Source organism: Myotis lucifugus, unplaced genomic scaffold (assembly GCF_000147115.1).
Source record: "Myotis lucifugus unplaced genomic scaffold, Myoluc2.0 scaffold_117, whole genome shotgun sequence".
NCBI classification, from domain to species: domain Eukaryota; kingdom Metazoa; phylum Chordata; class Mammalia; order Chiroptera; family Vespertilionidae; genus Myotis; species Myotis lucifugus.
This window is the reverse complement of record NW_005871165.1, coordinates 3466672-3486073: the sequence shown is the minus strand read 5'-3', so window position 1 is coordinate 3486073 and position 19402 is coordinate 3466672. Positions and strand designations below refer to the sequence as shown.

General features: G+C 52.3%; 1 protein-coding gene across 1 annotated transcript in view; it reads right to left on the bottom strand.

Annotated features, from left to right (window-relative positions):
• ZBTB16 (zinc finger and BTB domain containing 16) overlaps positions 1-19402 on the bottom strand; it is a 179416-nt gene that overhangs the window by 33371 nt on the left and 126643 nt on the right. The gene's annotated exons all lie outside the window — the stretch shown is intronic.

The window sequence follows — 19402 nt, the reverse complement described above, 5'->3', positions numbered from 1 at the left end:
TGCACCCCAAAGAGGGAGATACGAAGGTGAGAAGCAAGTTCTGTTTGAGCCTCCCCTTCGGCCTCCAAGCCTCCCTGCCCACTGCCCCCATGAGGGCTGGGTACCTGCTTCCCTGCATGCTACCAGAGCACGCCTGTCACAGCCCTCTTCCAAGCCTCTGCAAGGTTGGCGGGGGGCAGGAAAGGCAGGCCATTTTGGATGCTGGCACCAATGCTCTCGGTTGGTGCTCAAATCCTTGCTGACGAATGAGGAAAGAGTGATCTAGGGAATCTCTTCCTTCTGAAACCTTCTCCACACGAGAGGTTATGGACGTGGAATGGTTTGCAGGTGGAGGCTGTCTCATTTAGTCAAACATCCTAGGATACCCCTCCTCCAAACTTCTGCCCATCAGGTGACTGGATAGTTAACTACTGAATGGACCAGCCTGCTTCCGTTTATTTCCTCTGTAACGAACAATATACTATAACGCTTTCAGACAGCATTCCTTGTATGTGCAGGGGCGCACGGCAGGTGCAACAGGAGAAGCCAAAGAAGGGGAGGGCCTGAGAGGGCAGGGAGGGAGGCGGTGCAGAGGGCACAGGCTGGGGGCACTGCATAGTCGGACATCTGGAAGCCACAGCCCCAAGGGCACCAAGAGACATCGCCATTACAACACCTTCAATGTCAATTGTACTTCACACCTTGCAAAGATGTTACTTCCGTCCAAGATCGTTCTGGCCCTCACATCCACCTTTGAGGTCTACAGATAAAGTGTGGTGCTCTAACGTGTCAGACATGGAATGTGAACCTTGCAAATGTTGAGTGGATTGTCCAAGACCACACAGCTGGCTAGTAAAGAGCAAAAATCGGAATTCAGATGAGAACAGATTCCACTTTCTTGCTTCCAACCAGGAGCTCCCTTTACTGCTTTTGGTTAAACACACACAGATATTTATTGAGTGACTACTTATTCTAAGACAGTTCAAGGGCTCAGGGACCAATGCTCTGGACCCCAAGTCCTGGAGCAGCAAGATGGCCCAATGCTCCAAGTGGGGTACATTCATGGTACGGGTGACCAAAGGAGGAAACGCGTTCCGCTGCTTAGTTGCAGGGAAGAGTGACCGAGAAGGACACGGTCTTGCTCTGCTCCGGCTGCTGTAACAAATACCATGACGGTGGCCTAACCAATGGACCTTTCTCTCTCACAGTTCTAGGGGCTGGAAGTCTGAGATCCGGGGGACAGCGTGGTTGGGGTCTTGGTGAGGCTCTCCTCCTGGCTTGCAGACAACCGCGTCCCAGCTGTGTCCTCGCATGGCAGAGAGAAAGCTTTAGGCGCTTCCTCTTCATATAAGGGCACTAATCCACTGAGGGGGCTCCCCCGTCACAACCTCATCTCCACCCGCCTACAGGCCCCACACCTGCAAATCCATCCCACTGGAGGTTAGGGTTCAACATGAATGGAGGGGAGAGGGTCCAAACACCAGTCCGTCACGGAAACAACTGAGCTACGAATACGGCAGGCAGACCAGGCACGTCAGAGAGTGGGGTGGGGAAGATATGGAGGAGACAACAGACAACAGTAGCAAAGAATGGGATGTTGTACGTGGCTCTTTATGAACACACTGTAGGGGGCGGCAGAGATAAGGCCCAACTCTGATTGTGACACACTTTCGGGGCCACACAGTGGCCTCCGATCTCCCCCACCAGGAAGTTCTCACCTGGGCCAGAGCCGGGATCTCCCGGGAGCTGTGAAACACCTCTCGCCTGGGGCCAGATTCTGACTTAACTGGTTTGGGGTGGGAGCCCTCGGTTGTTTTTTCAAAGCTTCGCCAAATGATTTCAATGTGCAGCTGGGGTAAGACAACGAGGGTATTTCGAAGGATAAGCGTAGGAGAGGCAGCACTGGTTGGGCACGTAAGATGCCAGCGACATCTGTGCCTAGAATTTAGGGCACGAGGCCAAGCACTCACCCTGCCTGGGCCCACTGAGTTGGCATCCACCCTCCACGGCCACCTCGGTCTGGGGTCTTAAATGTCAAATAAACCTGTCATCTGGGGCCCTTTCCAGAGTCAGCTGCCTTCAGACCAAGGCTGCAGCCATCCAATGGCAGGTGCCCAGGTGATTGGCACAGATGCCAGGTGGGCAAATGTGGGACCAGGGGTTTCGGGCGGCAGAAGGAAGGATCTCAGGTTGACAAAGGGACGTGTCCCACTACACACACTACACTAACCCCCACCGCACGCCATGTTAGGCTGTCCTGTAGCATTGCTTATCTTTTTAGGTACATTTGTGTTTTCCTCCCTGGTATTGGTTAGCAGTCTGAAGGCAGGATTTCGGCCTGATTTTCCTATCCTATCTAATAAAGAGGGAATATGCTAATTGACCCTCATGCCATCACAAAGATGAAGGTGCCCACAGCCAATAAGGAGGGAATATGCTAATTGACTGTCCCGCCCTCAAAAGATGGCAGCTCCCACAGCCAATAAAAAGGAAATATGCTAATTGACTGCCACATCCTCAAAGATGGCGGTGCCCACATCCACAAGATGGTGGCGCCCAGTCCCCTTAGCCCTGTTGGGGCTCCACATGCCTGCCTCTGGAGTTTCCCAGTCCCCTAAGCCCCCCAGGGCTGCCTGAGGCGCAGGTAGCCAGGGCTGGCCGAGGCTTGCGCTGCTGGCAGTGGCAGCAGCAGAGTTGTGATGGGGTGTCGCCTTCCTCTGATTGCCGGGTCGCCTCCCGCCCTGAGGGCTCCCGGACTGTGAGAGGGGGCAGGCCGGGCTGAGGGACCCCCCTCCAGGGCATGAATTTTCATGCATCGGGCCTCTAGTTTTGAAATACTTCAGTGTGCTCAGAACAGCACGGCTGGTAGACAAAGGTCTGAGGTGGTTGAGTGTCAGCATTGGGCTCGCTCTGGGTTCCTCAAGCCTGCAGGGGCCCTGGCGGCTCTCTCTCAGGGTGGACCCTGACTAACAGGTTGCCAAGGAGACCACAAGGGACAGCATCTCCTACTCTGGAGATTTCCAGAAAAGATGAGGTTTATTGTCTGGGGGACAGGCGGGGTGGTCCAAGACCAAGACTCCTGGGATCCAGTGCACAGTGTGTCTCTCGAACTTGTGGTGTGACCCTGGACAAGTCCCTGGACCTCACTGAGGCTCAGGGTCACCTTCCCTGTGCCCTCTGCTCCAGCCATGAAGTCTAGGAGCCTCCCCATGTTAGAAGCCTAGACCATGAATTAGTCTTTCCCAACCTGAATAGAGCCCAACACCGGGCCTGGTAAATGGACATGATCCTTCCAGGTGGAAGGTGGATGAGCCAAGTCCTCTGAGTAGCACCAGGCCCCCTCCTGGCATCCAGGAGCATAAGATGGGAGCCCCAAAGTATTCCAGAACGAGAATGCAAGCTAGGGGGCCTGCTGAAGTCAGGCCCAGACCCCCGCCTTCTGGATCACCTCTCTGGAGCCGGAGCCATTTCAAAATAGAAAAAACACTGGGCACTCATTCATTTGTCAAAAGCCTCAAGTGTGCTCCCCAGAGGAGAGAAGTCCCAGCGACTCCCGGGCCCAGGGGGCAGCTTTCAGATGCCAAGTCCCCCCCCTTTCCAATTCCTGTAACTAAAATGAATATGGAAAAGATAATTACCTTTAAAACATACTTAATACTCCAACACATTATCTCTACCTGCAGAAAAAGAATGCTATCTGATGGGATCTTCCCCATAAGCTTAATCAAATTGCTATCTTAAAACTCTCTGGAGTCCTGTGAAACAGTAATAGAAAATTCGAGCCGGGGCTGGAACATGTTATATTTGTTTGGTTGAGGGGAATGAGCATCCCACCTGACAATGGGCACTTAGAGACAAAGCCATTTCCAATCTGAAATGGATCTTCTCCTAGTGGGGAGCAGGGAACATTGCGTCTGACCCACACCTGCAACCCCTCCATTCAGTTACTTTCCCTGACGTTCAGAGAAGGGAATTCGGAAAGAAAAGCCCTTTCCTAACACCTGTTGGGTGTCCTGCCGGAGAGCTCCCCTGGTTGGGCCTGGGACACTTAGCATATGGAGGTGCTTAACTTGATACTTAACTCTGGGTTTGAACTTGGCAAAGAAATCGATGGGCGTATTTCAGGCAGTGCCATTCCTTAGGTTAGCAGAGGAGATGAATTACCTGCCCAGGGCGAGTGGCCATTTGCAAGGCTGGAGAAAACCACAGGGGAACAGAGTCTATGAAGATGGAGTAGGAGGACCGGATACATTCCCAGCACCTCCAGCTTGCCTAGAATGGCCGCATGAACGCTGCCTCCAGCGCACCCGGCCAGCGCAGTTGGTCTTGTGGACAGAGCAGTGGCAGGTAAGAGGTGGTATGGTGCTGCCTCTGTGAGTTTCCGCTCCTGCCTAGTCCCTGGCAGGTCCTTCAGACATGAGGCCTAGCCCCCCCCCCGAAAGCATGGAGGGCAAAGGGGCGTCCCAGCACTCAAGTAAGCACTCCAGGCCTACAGAAAAAAGTGAACGGGGCTGGGGAGACGGCTAGGAAACCACTAAAATACACCAGCACGGCCCAGGTTTGGTGGCACTCGAGGAACAGATTACAAAACAGCGATCACCTGAGTTTTGTTTACGAAAAAACTGAAAAAGATGGCGGGACTTCAGGGGACACATTTCTTCTGTTTGCATGTACTTTCTACATTCTCTACACGAAACACGTTACTTGGGTGAGGGATTCTTTTCTTAAAAACGGCCCAGGCTGTCCCGTCCTGCCTCTGGTCTGAGCGCTCCGCCAGGCTCGAGGAGGCTGGCTTTTCTCCCTGAGACCTACGCGGAAGGCAGCTCCTGCCCCCTGCTTTGCAGACATCAGAGGCACATCCTTCTCCCGTCGATGGTCCTGACTGGTTCTCTCCTCCTTCCCAGCTCTGAAAATGGAGGACTGGGGTACCTGAGCCACGCTACTTCTTGCTGCCTGTGAGGACAGACTGGTTCCAAAGGCCCCATTCTGGCTGGAAGGTCACCCCCGGTACACAAACCGCCCCGTCCAGAAAGTCCTGTGGTGCAGCAGCATTAGGGTTAGGGTCAGGCTCATGCTGAGTCTGTGAAATCCAACAAATACCTGGAATCTGTGTCTTCATTTTAGTTGAAATACAATTCACAAATCATAAAGTCCACCTTTTTAAGTAAAGTATATGGTCCAATGGCTTTGAATGTGCTCACAAAGTTGTACAAACACCAGCAACACTATCTAATTCCAGAACATTTTCACCCCAAAAGAAACCACACACATCCGTTGTCACTCTCCATTCTCCCTCCCCTCCACCCTAGCAACTACTGATGTGCCGCATCTCTAGAGCTTTGCCTCCTCTGAACATCTCATACACATGGAATCATATGGTACGTAGCCTCTGTGCTCAGCTCCTTCCATGTTGGTTTCAGCATTGGTCATGTTGTAATATGTACCGGTACTGAGCTCCTTTTTATGGCTGAACTAGAGGCCCGGTGCACGACATCTGTGCACTGGGGGAGGGAGGGGCCCTCAGCCCGGCCTGCTCCCTCTCTCAGCCCGGCCTGTGCCCTCTCGCAGTCCAGGACCCTCAGGGGAAGCCAGCAGGCGGGCATCCCTTGAGGGGTCCTTAGTGCTGCCGCAGAGGTGGGAGAGGCTCTCGCCACCGCCACTGCGCTCACCAGCCATGAGCCCAGCTTCTGCCTAAGTGGTGCCCCCACCCCCCCACCCCCATGGTCAGAGCATGTCATAGGTACTGGTCTTTCTGCCCTTGGGTTGATATGCATATTCGCCTTTTATTATATAGGATAACATTCCATTGTGTGGATAGACCACATTTGTTTACCTGTTCATTAGCTGATGGACATTTGAATAGCTCCTATTTTTTTTTTTGTCGTATTATGAACCTATGAACACACTCAAGTATAAGTTTTTATGTGGAAGTATGGTCTCAATTCTCTTGGGTTGGAAGTTGCTTTAAAAATAAAATAAAATCTTGTTATTAGGTTGTCAATTGTCTTTCACATTAAAAAAAAATACAGGGTATTTAACAATGATTTAAAAAATCTGAGACTTCCAACTACGTACTTGGGTTCCCAGTAACTGAGAGTTGGCTGGCTTTGTTGCACCCCAATCTCATACACATACTTTTACTGCAAAGCGTTACTCTATTGCAAAGTTTTCTACTCCTCCGCCCCTCTACCCGGGCTCTACCATATCCCCACCCTTACCCCACGGTCCTCTACGCAGGAGTCTGAGCTGCAGCATATGAAATATTTAAGCTGCTTTTCTAAATATAAACATATTTAGCTTACAGTCTATAAAATATTTACCTTGTTGCCCCTTACGGCCCCAAACACCTGCATTATTTACAGGACCATCATGGCGACGGTACGCCTTGCTCCCGGACTTGCGCACTTTCCCGTCCCTGTGTCCCTGGTGTGCACCAGCCGTGAGAAGCAATTAGTGAGTTCTCTTTGCCCAAGTCACAGAACAGGCCCTGGGACGCAGGAGAGAACACGGTGTCCACAGCCAGGCAGACAGGCCGCAGACACACCTGCCGCCCACATGGGGCCAGGGGACCTACACCACAGAATTTCTGGGGGGAAGTTTTAGATGCCAAGCTCTGTGACATTTGGCTGCTCCCAGAATCCCCCATTCTGAGGAGTGGGAGCTCACTGCTGTTTACCCCAGGCCTGTCACGTGCCCAGGTGTGACCTCAGGCCTCACTGAGGGGTAAGGACAGTCTCTGCTGCCCACTCCCTCTGCCAGGCCCTGGGTGAGCTGGGACAGCTGCTGGGACCTGGGAGTGCTGGCCCGGGCCCAGCCCCAGGGCACTGAGTTCTCCCTCTAGCATTTACCTGTCCTCACAGGGGGAAACTGAGGCGCCTGCCAGTGTAACTGAGATATTAATGTGCTGGATCTCTCTCAAAATCTCTCTAGTTGCACTTGTAGCCTTTTCTTTTAAGAAGTCCTTCTCCATGGAAAAAAATGAGACTCAAGGGTGATATTTTTCTTATTTATAGTGTGAACTTGCTTTTTAAATTTATATAAATGATACATGTCTATAACTAATGATTATATAATAAATAAATACCTATTATTATTTTTTGGTGTTTTTTTAAGCCCCACCGGAGGATATTTTTTCCATTGATTTCTAGAGAGAATGAAAGGGAGGGAGGAGAAGGAGAAAGAGAAGCATCCATGTGATAGAGACATATTGATTAGCTGCCTCCCGCAAGGGCTGGGGAACCTGCAACGGAGGAACGTGGCCTTGACCAGGAATCAAGCCCGAGACCCTTCCATCTGTGGGCTGACAGTTTAACCACTGAGCAAAACTGGCCAGGGCAATAATAATAATTATTATTATTCAGAAGTAGATCAAGCAAAGTAAAATCCTCTTTGCTCTGTAATTCCATTCTCTAAAGATAATCACTGTGAACAGATACAGAGCCTTACATAATCTTACAGGAAGGCTCCTGTATTTTATATTAAATGGGGTCACACTATATAACCTGCTTTCTCTAACCAGCTTTTATCACCCAAACATCATGGGCATCTTTCCAACTCAGGTACCATAATGAACAGATTCCTTACCTTTGGACACGTGGGCTGTTCTCAATGTGTTGTAATTACATCTCATGTTGTACTCAGCATCCCTAAGGGAAGCTAGAAAATTGGTCTTTGGTACCTGAAGGCCAACGCTGGGAATGGGAGGACCACCAAGGAGTTCTGGGCACCTGCCACACGGGCCCAGGGCTGGCCCAGCTCTGCAGCGCACCCCTTACCTCAGACGCACCCGTGCAACTCCAAGACGGAAACCAACCCTCACCTCCTGTGCTTCCACTCAGGAGGGCTTCCCTCCTCCTCCTCCCCTGCCTCCTCCCACCACCTCCACCCCGTGGTACCTCTACTTACCTTGCGTCTGTTTTGAGTCTCTAAAATGATGTGACAAGTTAATGATGGTACAATTATCTAAATGTTTAACAGACATGTTATCTAAGTGAGTGGGAGCGAGATTCCATCCCGCCGACAATAAACATCAATGGCGGAGCAGAAAGCGATAGGCAAATTATAGCAAACCCTGCAATTTCAATGCCATTAAATTTGGAGGAATAACAGCCTTGAGGCCTGTAAACTCTGAATAAAATAGGCCCTTGTGTTTGTCCAACTATTAAATCAAAATGCTACCAACATCCTAGAAAAAACAAGGCGATTTATGGGTTTTCAAGTTTCGGTTACACATTGGTTTTTATTAACTCCTTTCTGTCACGGGGCAGCAGTGGTGTCTCGAGGGAGAAGGGGGGCAGCGGGCAGGCAGGGGCAGGAGCTGGAAGGCAGCGGAGAAGGGGAGCTGCGGGCTGGGCGTGGGTGCGGAGAGCGGAGCGGGCTGGCGTCGGACCTGAGGACAGATGGGACTTGGAGCCGGGACGATGCTGAGAGGGAAGGAGCAGCTCTGGACAGCGAGGACGATGGGTGCCCAGGAAGTCCCACTGGACTCACCACTGTCCCCAAACCGGGAGCCCGCTCCTTCCGTGAGCCCCCCGGCCGGCGTGGCTCAGTGGTTGAGCGTCAACCTAGGAACCAGGAGGTCACAGTTCGATTCCTGGTCAGGGCATGTGCCCAGGTTGGGGGCTCGATCCCCAATAGGGGGTGTGTAGGAGGCAGCTGATCCACGATTCTCTCTCATCACTGATGTTTCTCTTTCCCTCTACCTCCCTCTTCCTCTCTGAAGTCGATAAAAATACATAGAAAATAAAAGGCAAAAGATCTTTAGTCCCTTTGTCACACACAGTGTGCACTCCAATTTTTACTGAAAAAGCTTCTAAATACAGTGAAGCAAATGCTTACCTGTTGAGGAGGGACAGAGACTGAGACATTAAAAGTAATGACGGAGCAGCCGCACTGAAGGCGGGTGAGGCCGCGGGGCTGAGCTCTGTCCACGCGTTATTTAACGCAGTCCTCATAACGGACACATACTGTTAACATGGTTTACAAACGTGAAAACCGAGGTTGAGAAAAATGCAGACCATCCACACAAGGTCAGGATCTCAGGCGGTACTTGGAACCACAAAACCCCCACACAGCATTTCCCTCATTCCGACACCCAGCATTTGAGGGGCAGATAAAGTATTTTGTCCCACGCCCTAAAGCAGGCCTGTGACAGGGCCGGGGTAAGAACTCAGTTCTCCTCCTTCTCATTCATCACTGTTTCCAAACGCCGCGCTGCCCCCGCGGCAACACTCGGGTCACTTCTGCTACGAAGGGCGTTGGTGAGGACGCGGCTGCTGGACCTCTGACCGCCCAGCACACGTCTGGCGCAAAACAGACACTTGTTTTTACGCGTGCAGGAGTTACAACCTTTTCGTAACCAAACCCGCCTGGGGCCAATTTTCCTCCTCAAACCACGGATGCCCAAAGCAGTGACACTTCACATAAAAACCACTGGGGTGGTGAACAGAGCAGGGAGGGTGTTCAGGACAGCGGAACTATTCTGTAGGATACAACTATGGCGGGTACAAGACGGAACCATAACGTAAACTATCGAGTTAGGGGGATAGGGATGTGCGGAGGATGCTGATGGCGGGGAGGCTGGGCAGGAGTGGGGCGGGGCCTGAGGACTTGGCACCTTCTGCTCAGCTTTAGTTTCCCACACAGGAGCAAACTTAAAATTGCTCTAAAAATAAAGTTTATTCACTTAACAACAGCACTAGGGACCCACCCAGAAGGTGGCTAGAAGGGCCTGGGAGCCACTAGCGTTTGGGCCAGGCCTTGTCTGGGCCAGCAGGTGACAGCTGGGCTGTCCGGCCCTGCCCCGCAGCAAGCAGCTCAGCAGAGCCGAGCACCCTGTGCCGGGGAAATAAAAGTCTATATTAGGCATGAAGCATGCCTGTATGGCAACAGCATCAAACGAGGTCAGGACTGAGTCTGCGGTGCACACGGCTGGCAGCACATGACACTCCCTCCCAAAGCGCCTCTGACGTCCCGCGGCCACCCCCGAGCTCCGGCTTTCTCAGGTTCGATTTCTTGGCGCACCACATGAAACGCTATACAAATCACCCTTGATATTTAGAAAAGTCAAATGCTATTATGCTTTCAATGAGGAGGTCACGCCGACCTGCATGGGAGTCCACGTGTCTACGGATGACCTTGTCCTCCGGCACGGGCAGGGGAAGCCCGCCCTGCCTTTTTCTCCGTGTAAAGTTTTAAGTAGATTAACTTGTTTCTCGTCCGCTGGCCCCTCTCCCTTCCCCAGCTTTTCTGGGGCCGGGCACCAGGAGGCTGACCTTGGGAGGAGGGGCCAGAACAGTTGCTGGTTTTCCTCCTGCTGTGGGACCGGGGCCAGCCACCCTGAAGCAGACGCTCAGTGCCAGGACTGCCCCTCATGCCAGGGCCTGGGCAGGAGAGGAGCAAAGCTGGCAGCCACGCGGAGGGAAGGAATGCTGCTGCTACCCTTTAAGTCCCCTCCCTGCCTGCTGCTCCTGCCACCCCGCCCTCGCTCACCTGCCACAGAGAGTCCTCCAGGCAAGGACTTCACTTTCCACTCTGGAGTTCGGGGCCAGACACTGACCATGTCAGGAGAAAGGGGGGTAAGCAGGTAGCGCCCCACAGAGTGGGGTGCAGCTCTGCACCTTCCTCGGGGCGGTCACACAGCTGTGGAGTGTGTGCCTCGCCGCCTCCTCCTTCCAGTGCTGCGGTAAGGGCCTCCCAGCCTCTCTCGCAGGGGAAGCGTGAGGGCCCCGGGCAGGCTCCCGCCAGCCCCTGCTCCCTGCCCGAGGGGCAGCAGATCCCACAGCACAGCTGCTGGCCCTCGCCAGGTGTGTTCGCTGTTTCTGGTCTGCAGGACCCTCTTGCAGCCAACTTAGAGAGGGGGAGAACCAGCACCTCAGCATTTGCATCTGCCTGAATGGCTTCCTGTGTGACAGGATTGTGGGGACTCAGCCACTTTTTCTAGGCCAGTAAAAGAAAGCCCTTACTTTGTAGTCAGGGTGGAGAGACTCTCGGACTGGAAGAACTCGTGGGTCCTAACTCTTGCCTGGCTTGTTCTTAACTGACCCCTTTTGCAAATATGGGCTTCTGAGCCCTGGTTTCCTACCTAGACTGTTGGCCGGGCAGAGTTGACACCATGGTCTGCACATTAGGTTCAATGCTCACACCCCATGGGGAGGGGTAACATGGGCTCTGGGGTGCAGGAGCCCGAGGCCCACTTTCTAGCTCCCTCCTGGGCTGGCCTTCCTTAACAGGTCCAGGTCTGTTTTCTGTAGCGAATAGGGAGAAGAGTATCTATGTTTTAGGGCTGTCGTGAGGCCTTAATAAATTGTAACTCCTAAGTGTCCATGAGAGTATAGCTATGCACTATCTGCTCCCAAGGCAGGGTCACCCTGCACGGTCATTTCCCTCACAGCACTATAACCCTCAGAAAGGCAGTTTTGTTCACCATTAGGTATTGGGTTTACCAAGGCCCTTGCACATAGTAGGTACTTTGAAACTTGGGAAGTAAGTGAATGAGAAATGATGAAATGAACCAGCTGCATAGACTACTCTGATGGGTAGCAAATCCAGGTCACGAACCTGCAAGCCAATGGGGCAAGTGAGGGGCTGGAGGAGAGAGCAGAACTGCTTTGGGGCAAGTCTACTAGAGATCCAGTTCCACCAGTGTCCGGGGACTCCAAGGTTTCCCTGAAGATTCCTGGCCCCAGAACTCTTAACCTGGGGTGACTTTAGCCATCTGCCTCTTTTCCTCACCTGGGCACTAGGGGGCCCTGAATACAGAAGGCAGGAGCCCCAGAACACCCAGGTTCCCGATGGTCACAGACAGGCCAGGCACCAGGGGAGACTCAGGATGCCTGAGCCTTCCTTCCAGGGCACCAACCGAGGCGGCCTCCTGTGAGACGTGCTTCCGGAGGGCAGACACCTGCTCAGCGCTGTGCTGATCCCAGCTCCGCAGCGTGTCTGACCTGGGTGTCTACGGCATCGGTTTGGGTGTTGGTAAGGGGTGGTCCCCCTGGGCATTCCAGGCACCAGAGCCTTAAAATAAGAATCTGCTCTGTGAGATTGTTCAACCTGTAGAAGAACTTCATTCTGCCCTCACCTCTCCCAACTGCACGTGGATGGGTCCGGTGGCTGTTAGGTCTGTGGGCACAGGGGAAATGGCCCAGTCAGAGGACAAGTCAGGGATACTGGGGGAATCCCACCGATCCTGTTCCTTCACCACCATTGCCACCAACCTGGCCCCTCACATGCTCCCGCCCCCGGTGGTGGGGAACGGGTGCCCTCCACGGCCGCCAATGAATCACGATCATACCACCACACCAGTGTTTACTCTGCACCAGGCCTACACTGAGCGCTTCCCATGAACTATCCAATTAACCCTCACAATACCCCTTACAGGACAGACGCCATCATTGCCCACGTGACGAAGAGGAAACCAGGGCTTAGAGAAGTCAAGCCACCTCCTCAAGATCATACAACGTGAAAGTGATGGGGCTAGCATTTGCCTAAATGAGGTACAGGCTCCCAAGTTCTGGGTGTCCCCACGCACAGAAAATGTGAACTTCACACTCTGACACCAGCTCCTGGGTCCCTCTTCCCTGAAGCCTGCAAGACAAACCTGCTCTGCCCCATTAGGGCCCAAACTTGTCCGGGAGCAAAGCGCTCTAGAGACCATCCTATCCACTCCCTTCCTTTGGGCAGGTCCCTCGTCCCCCAGGAGCCATGGGCACACCTGTCTCTCCTCCTCCACGGGCTCTGGCCCCGCCCACCACCAGCACTGGCCCATCTCCCCATGTTCAGATCTCAGGAAGGTGGCTGCTCTGAGTCCCCTACATATGGGTTAAAAGAGTTGAAGGCTCCTACAGGTCACCCCCAAGGCCTCCTCGCTGACCCCCTCCCCCACCCCACAGGGCATGCTGAAGACAGCCCCAGCCCCTCACGTTCACTCAGCAGCCAAGGGAGCGCCCCTGCCCTCTAATTCATGCCACCCAGTCCGTCTGCTGCCCCCAAGTCTGTTAAAGTCCAAAAAGGGGATGTACAGTGGCCTAGACAACGTTATGATTTGTAAAAACCACTCCTCATTAGTTTGACTTTGAATAAAGAGGGTAATTATTTTTAAATTTATTAACTGCTGCCTGGCCAGAGAAGTTTCCAGATCAAATGACATGGAGAAGCTATTTCTGTGCAGTGATGCAGCAATTTATATTACTGATCGGTCATTAAAACCTCTGGCACAAACCCACTTGTGTTTCCTGAGCCAAGATAGTGTCCATGTGTCAAATTTCAAACCCAGAGTATAAATTAAGCCATTAATGGTATTTATCAGTTTATCTGCACTTAAAGAACTCCTTACTAATTTAAGACCTTCCTGATATAGCATCCAAGTGGTGCGCAGGGCGTGTGTGTGCGTGTGTGTGTGTGTGTGTGTGTGTGTGTGCTTTCTCACTTTTTATTTTGCTGGAAAGTGTAAAAAAGTTCTGATGTGTGAATGAAGTACAAGCATCTCGGGAGCTGCGTAGCTGCTAATTCCTCGCTGCTCTGCGACCCAAACATTTTGGAAGCAGCAGTGTTTTGCAATATGTATTTGTCATAATATAAAAGGTGTAAAGTGATCTCTGTTTATCTCCTCAATGTCTTCCCTGTACCAAAACAGAAAACCGGAGTGTGGCAACAGAGCCTGAGCCCAGCCCAAACACAGCGTGGCCTCCCAGGGCCCCGGCTGGAGCTCACCAAGATCCTGGAGGGAGGGGACAAGGTGGGTCACACACCGTGACACATGTCCAGGCTAGGTGGCGTCAAAAGGGTCAGATGTTGGCCCTGGCCGGTTTGGCTCAGTGGATAGTGTCGGCCCTCAGACCGAAGGGTCCTGGGTTTGATTCTGGTCAAGGGCACGTACCTGGGTTGCAGGCTCCATCTCTGGGGCCACCTGTGGGATGCAACCAGTCAATATGTTTCTGTCTCTCCCTCTTCCACTCTCTCTAAAAATCAATGGGAAAAAATATCCTCGGGTGAGGATTAACACAACAACAACAAAAGGGTCAAAAGATGACAGTTTAGACCCATCAAACCTCAGAGGGAAGGTAGGGGAGGGTGGGGGTAAGGGGAAGAGATCAACCAAAGGACTTATATGCAAGCATATAGGCCTAACCAATGGACACAGACAACAGGGGTGTGAGGGCATGCATGAGTGGGAAGGATGGGGGTAATGTGGGGATAAGGACACATATGTAATAACTTAATTAATAAAGAAATTAAAAAAAACAAAAAAATGAAAGATGGCAGTCTTTTGGCTAAAATGGAAAAGGAAATACTTTTTACTAAATTCACTTTCCAGTGTCAAGAATACCTGTACAGCCCACCATCACCCATCTGACAATGCTACCCTAGCTCTGTGACTTCCCCGACGGCGGCCTTAGGCAGGCAACTCCAGCCCCGGTCTGTTTCAGGAGGGGGACATGGGCATCAGGGTCTGAGGATTCTTTTTTTTTTTTTTAAATCCTCACTCCAGGATATTTTTCCATTGACTTTTTTAGAGAAAGTGGAAGAGAGAGGGAAAGACAGAGAGAAATATCGATGTGAGAGAAACATTGATTGGTTGCCTCCTGCACACAGCCCAACCAAGGCCCAGGCTGGGGAGGAGCCTGCAACTGAGGTACGTGCCCTTGATGAGAATCAAACCCAGAACCCTTCCGTCTGCAGGCCCACGACACTCTATCCACTGAGCAAAACCGGCTAGGGCAGTGGTCGGCAAACTGCGGCTCTCGAGCCACACGCGGCTCTTTGGCCCCTTGAGTGTGGCTCTTCCACAAAATACCGACTTCCGCGCATGGGCCACGAAGTTTCAATTGCACTGTACATGCGCGCCCGCACGTGGTATTTTGTGGAAGAGCCACACTCAAGGGGCCAGAGAGCCGCATGTGGCTCACGAGCCGCAGTTTGTCGACCACTGGGCTAGCCATGTTGAGGATTCTTAATCAAACGGACCAGAGATCAATGAGCTAAATGGTCTCTGACATGTTCTCTTTAAACAGTAAATCAATGTGCAGGCAGCTGAGGCGTCCTGGGAAGAGCACTGAAGTTGGGTCAAGTTCCAGCTCTCCACCTCCTAGTGGGTGTCTTCTAGACCTCCGTTTTCTCATCTGTTAAATGGGTATAATACAGGAAGGCGTTTTATAAACTACGGTGTCAGAAGTGTAAGGTGGCACTGCCATTACTTTACTCTCTGGGGTCCCGATTCCTCCTTTTCAGAGCACGCTCCCTGCTCTCTGGCTGGCTCTCCACAGCCCGGGCACCCGCTGGCTCCCCCTGCGCTCCTACCAGCACTCCTCACATCAGGCCTCTCCCTGCCATGGGGTCTCTTTCTGAGAACAGAGATGACAAGCGGATTTCAGTTGCGTTCGTCCAATGAGTGGTCATAGAGAAGCCGGAAGCCCCGTGTGGGTTCCGCGGAAACAGCGCTAGAAGTGACCTGCGAGTTCGGCCACGTGTCAGGCAGAGCCGCCTGGGTGCCAGCCCTCCGCTGAGGGTGAGGCTGCTGTTGCACCTCTGTCCAGGAGAGCCCAGCCCGGTGGCACCGGGAGGTGCTCCTCTCGGCTCGGGGAGCTTGCCCACCCTCACACCCAGGCGGGGAGGGCGCCTTTCTTAAAGCACCCGCCTTGGTCTCTCGTCCTTAATTGGGATTCAACTGTTTTCCCCTTTCACAAGCTCCAAGTACTCGGCTTGGAGGAGGAGCAAAAGCAAGGCTGAGTGGGCTGGGCCCTACCTGTGCCACAGGAGGGACCGCACTAGGCTCCTTTCGCAGGTGAGGGGACTTGAAGGGCAGAAAGGCGAGTAACAAGGCAAGGTTACTCACCTACCAGGTAGTGGAGTTAGAGCCCCACCCCAGGATTCTGACTCCAACTCCAGGCTCTTCCAAATCATCTCTCTCTAAACAGTCAATCACCCTTTTCCGGAAAGGGTTGACCTCTGTCAAGTTCTCGTTACTTCATCAATCCTAGAAAGTCACTGGTCCGAGGACACGTCCTGACTTTCAAAGCCAATGCAAAACCCAAACTCTGAAAACAGGCTGGGGTCATTAATATCACCAAATTGTACAATTAAAAACGGTTAAAATGGCGAATTTTATGTTGCACATGTTTTACCATTGCCTTAAAAATTAACAGAGTAATATACCAAAACCGCTGAACTATACACTTTAAACAGGTGAGCTGTACGGTGAGTTATATCTGAAGAAAGCTGTTGGGGGTGGGGGGGTGGGCAGGGAGGTGTCTGTGTTGGTCACTGTCATGTCCCTAGCGAGTGCCAGGCCAGAAGGTGTGGGGTCTGCTTGCGAACAGAGTCCCCTCTGCTCCCCCCGCGGGACTGTGCCTCTTCCCAGGCCTGGCTGAGTGGCAGCTCGCTCCCTGCTCTGCACATGAACCTGATGGACAGAATGAGCTGCCTGGCACACTGGTCCGCACGCAGTCTCTCAGCCCCGGAGCAGTTCCAGGGTGGGATCCTCGGTGACCTGAGGTCTAGAGCTGGGTCGGGGAGATCTCCTCTGGCTCTCAAGACAACCAGCTCCGGGACCCTGAGCACAATCATCTAGTCAAGTCCCTGTCTCCAACGGAGCCAGGCAGGCGCCGGCAGGAGTGCCAGCTCGCCTAGAAGGCTCTCCTCCCACTGCCACAGGCCAACGCCCGTGGCACCAGCCCTGAGTCCAGAGAGGACTGCCATCAGTTCCTCTCCGTCTGCCTGCCATCCCTCCCAGAAGGGACTCTAGTCGGCCGCCCGGAACCTGGGCTGACCCGTGCCTGCTGTGATCACTAAAGCCTGGCGGAGCGATGCCGCATCCCCCCCGCCCAGCTTCAGGGGGGCTGCCCGGCGCTGTCATGAAGTCCAGCTACTCGGCTCTGGAGGGCACGTGGGGGAGCGCCGATAGCCCGCGCGGGGCTGAGGAGGCCCCTGGACACCCAGGCCGGTCGAGTCTGCAGAAGACCCCAGGCAGACACTCCCCGACTGCAGCTTTCACTCGAGGCCCCAGGTGAAAACTGCCCGGCTGAGCACAGTCAACCCACACAACTGCCCAAGAAGAAAGACACCGTTGTTTCAATCAACTGCTGTAGAGCAGCTGACAACGGAAACCCTCCTGTGGTCCCGCGCAACCCAGGGCCCAGGGCGCTCGCCCAGACACATAAGTTGAGTCAGGCCACCCTCCCATTCTAGCCTGTGGTGAGCTACTGTCCCCTTCTCTATAAATGTGCGTGCACGTGCGTGTGGCATGCGTGTGTATGCAGCGTTACCGAGATATAATTCGGGTACCACACAATGTGCAATTCATGCTTTTAAAGCACAGCTAACCTCTGACCAATGGGGGATTCGGGGCGCTGACCTCCCATGCAGTTGAAAATCCGTGTATAACTTTGACTCCCCCAAACTCAGTTGTCCCTCAGTGCCCACGATCCTTAAGTCCCCTATATAACATGGCATAGATCAATGCATACGGCCAGCCCTCCGTATCCGCGGACCCCCAACCACAGAGCACAAACAGTACAGGTATTTCCTGAAAAAGATCCGTGTGTAGGTAGACACGCACAGTTCCAAACCATATTAAGAGTGACTGAAGACAGTTCAATCGTTTCTAATACATTCAGAGTTGTGTAGCCATCACAATTTTAGAGCATTTTCACTTGAAACGAACCCCATTTCCTTTCTGTGTATGGATCTGCCTCTCTGGGTTTCCTGTAAATGAAACCGTACACCATGCGGCCTTGTGTGTCTGGCTTCTTTCACAGAGCGTGAGGTTTTTAAGGTTCACCTATGCTGTGGAATGTATCAGCACCTCATTCCTTTCTGTAGCTGAATAATATTCCATGGTATTTCATCCATTCGTCAGTGGGCAGAGGCTGGTTAGGGCTACCTTCTGACTACCATGAATAACGCCGCGATGAACGTGTGTGCAAGTTCTTGTGTAGCCGTCTGTGTTCATTTCTCCTGGGTACGTCCCTAGGAGTGGCACTGCCCTGTCATACGGTGACTTCGTTTAACCTTTTGAGGAACTACCAGACTGTTTCCCAAAGTGCCCGCATCATTCCGCACCCCCACCAGCAGCGTGGGGTTCTGACGTCTCCACATCCTCGCCAACCCTTCTCGCAGTCCTATTTTTATTACAGCCACATCCTGCCCCCGGTGAAGCAGGACCTCACTGAGATTTTGATCTGTATTTTCTGACGGCTCACGGTGCCAAGCCTCCCTCCCTGTGCTATTTGTCTATTTCTGGAGAAATGTCTATTCAGATCCTTTGTCCATTTTTAATGTTGGTTGTTTGTATTTTTATTATTGAGACATAAGAGTCCTTTATACTTTATAACTACAAGTCTCTGATCAGCTTATGGCAGTGGTTCTCAACCTTCTGGCCCTTTAAATACAGTTCCAACCATAAAATTATTTTCGTTGCTGCTTCATAACTGTAATGTTGCTACTGTTATGAATCGTAATGTAAATATCTGATATGCAGGATGGTCTTAGGCGACCCCTGTGAAAGGGTCGTTCGACCGCCAAAGGGGTCGTGACCCACAGGTTGAGAACCGCTGGCTTATGGTCTGCAAGCATTTGAAAACGCTGTGCTGCTCACTCCCTCCCTTTAGGACTCTGCTCAGATGCCACCTTCTCAGAGAGGCCTTCCCCGACCATCTGATTAAAACTCCACTTTCCCCCATCACTCTCTACCCTCATCCTGCTTTTTCTGTTCTTACCAGCACTTACTATAATGTAGCAGTGTGTATTAGACACCTATTTGCCTATACTCTCGCCCTGTTAGGATCACAGTTCCATGAGAAGCGCTGTCACCTATGTTACTCTACCTAAATGGCCCAACAGTGCCAGGAATGTTGTAGGGACTCAACACATACTTATTAAATTAAATACATCTACTACTATGTATTGAATGCTTACTAAGAGCCAAACATTCTGCCAATCACCTCAAATAAAACATCTTATTTAATCCCTACAACTCTCTAAGCTATGAGGTAGGTACTATCATTACTCCACTTTTCTAACAGACGAGGAAACTGAAATTGAGGGAGTTTAAGTAACCGATCCATGGTCCCGCACACAGGAAGTGGCAGAGCTAAAAGGTTAGCTGGGTTTCATCCCAGACGGTCTAAGCTGTACCACTCCCGTGCTCACTCACTCAGGTAAGTCACCTTCTGTCCCCCGAGCCTCAGTCTCATCTGTGACATGGGAGTCGCCTCCTACCTTACACACATTTAGTGGGAGACAGGCCAGGTGAGGTCAGGGACACTGAGACCGGTGCTTGGCACCTAAGGAGTGTCCAGTGGGCGGGAGGCACACCCATGACAAGGACAGTGCCGATCACAGTGATGAGATGATGCTGATGCTGTGACATCAATGCTTTGAAGTCAAATAACATGATATCGTTGCTTGTTCACCCTGTGTGCAGACT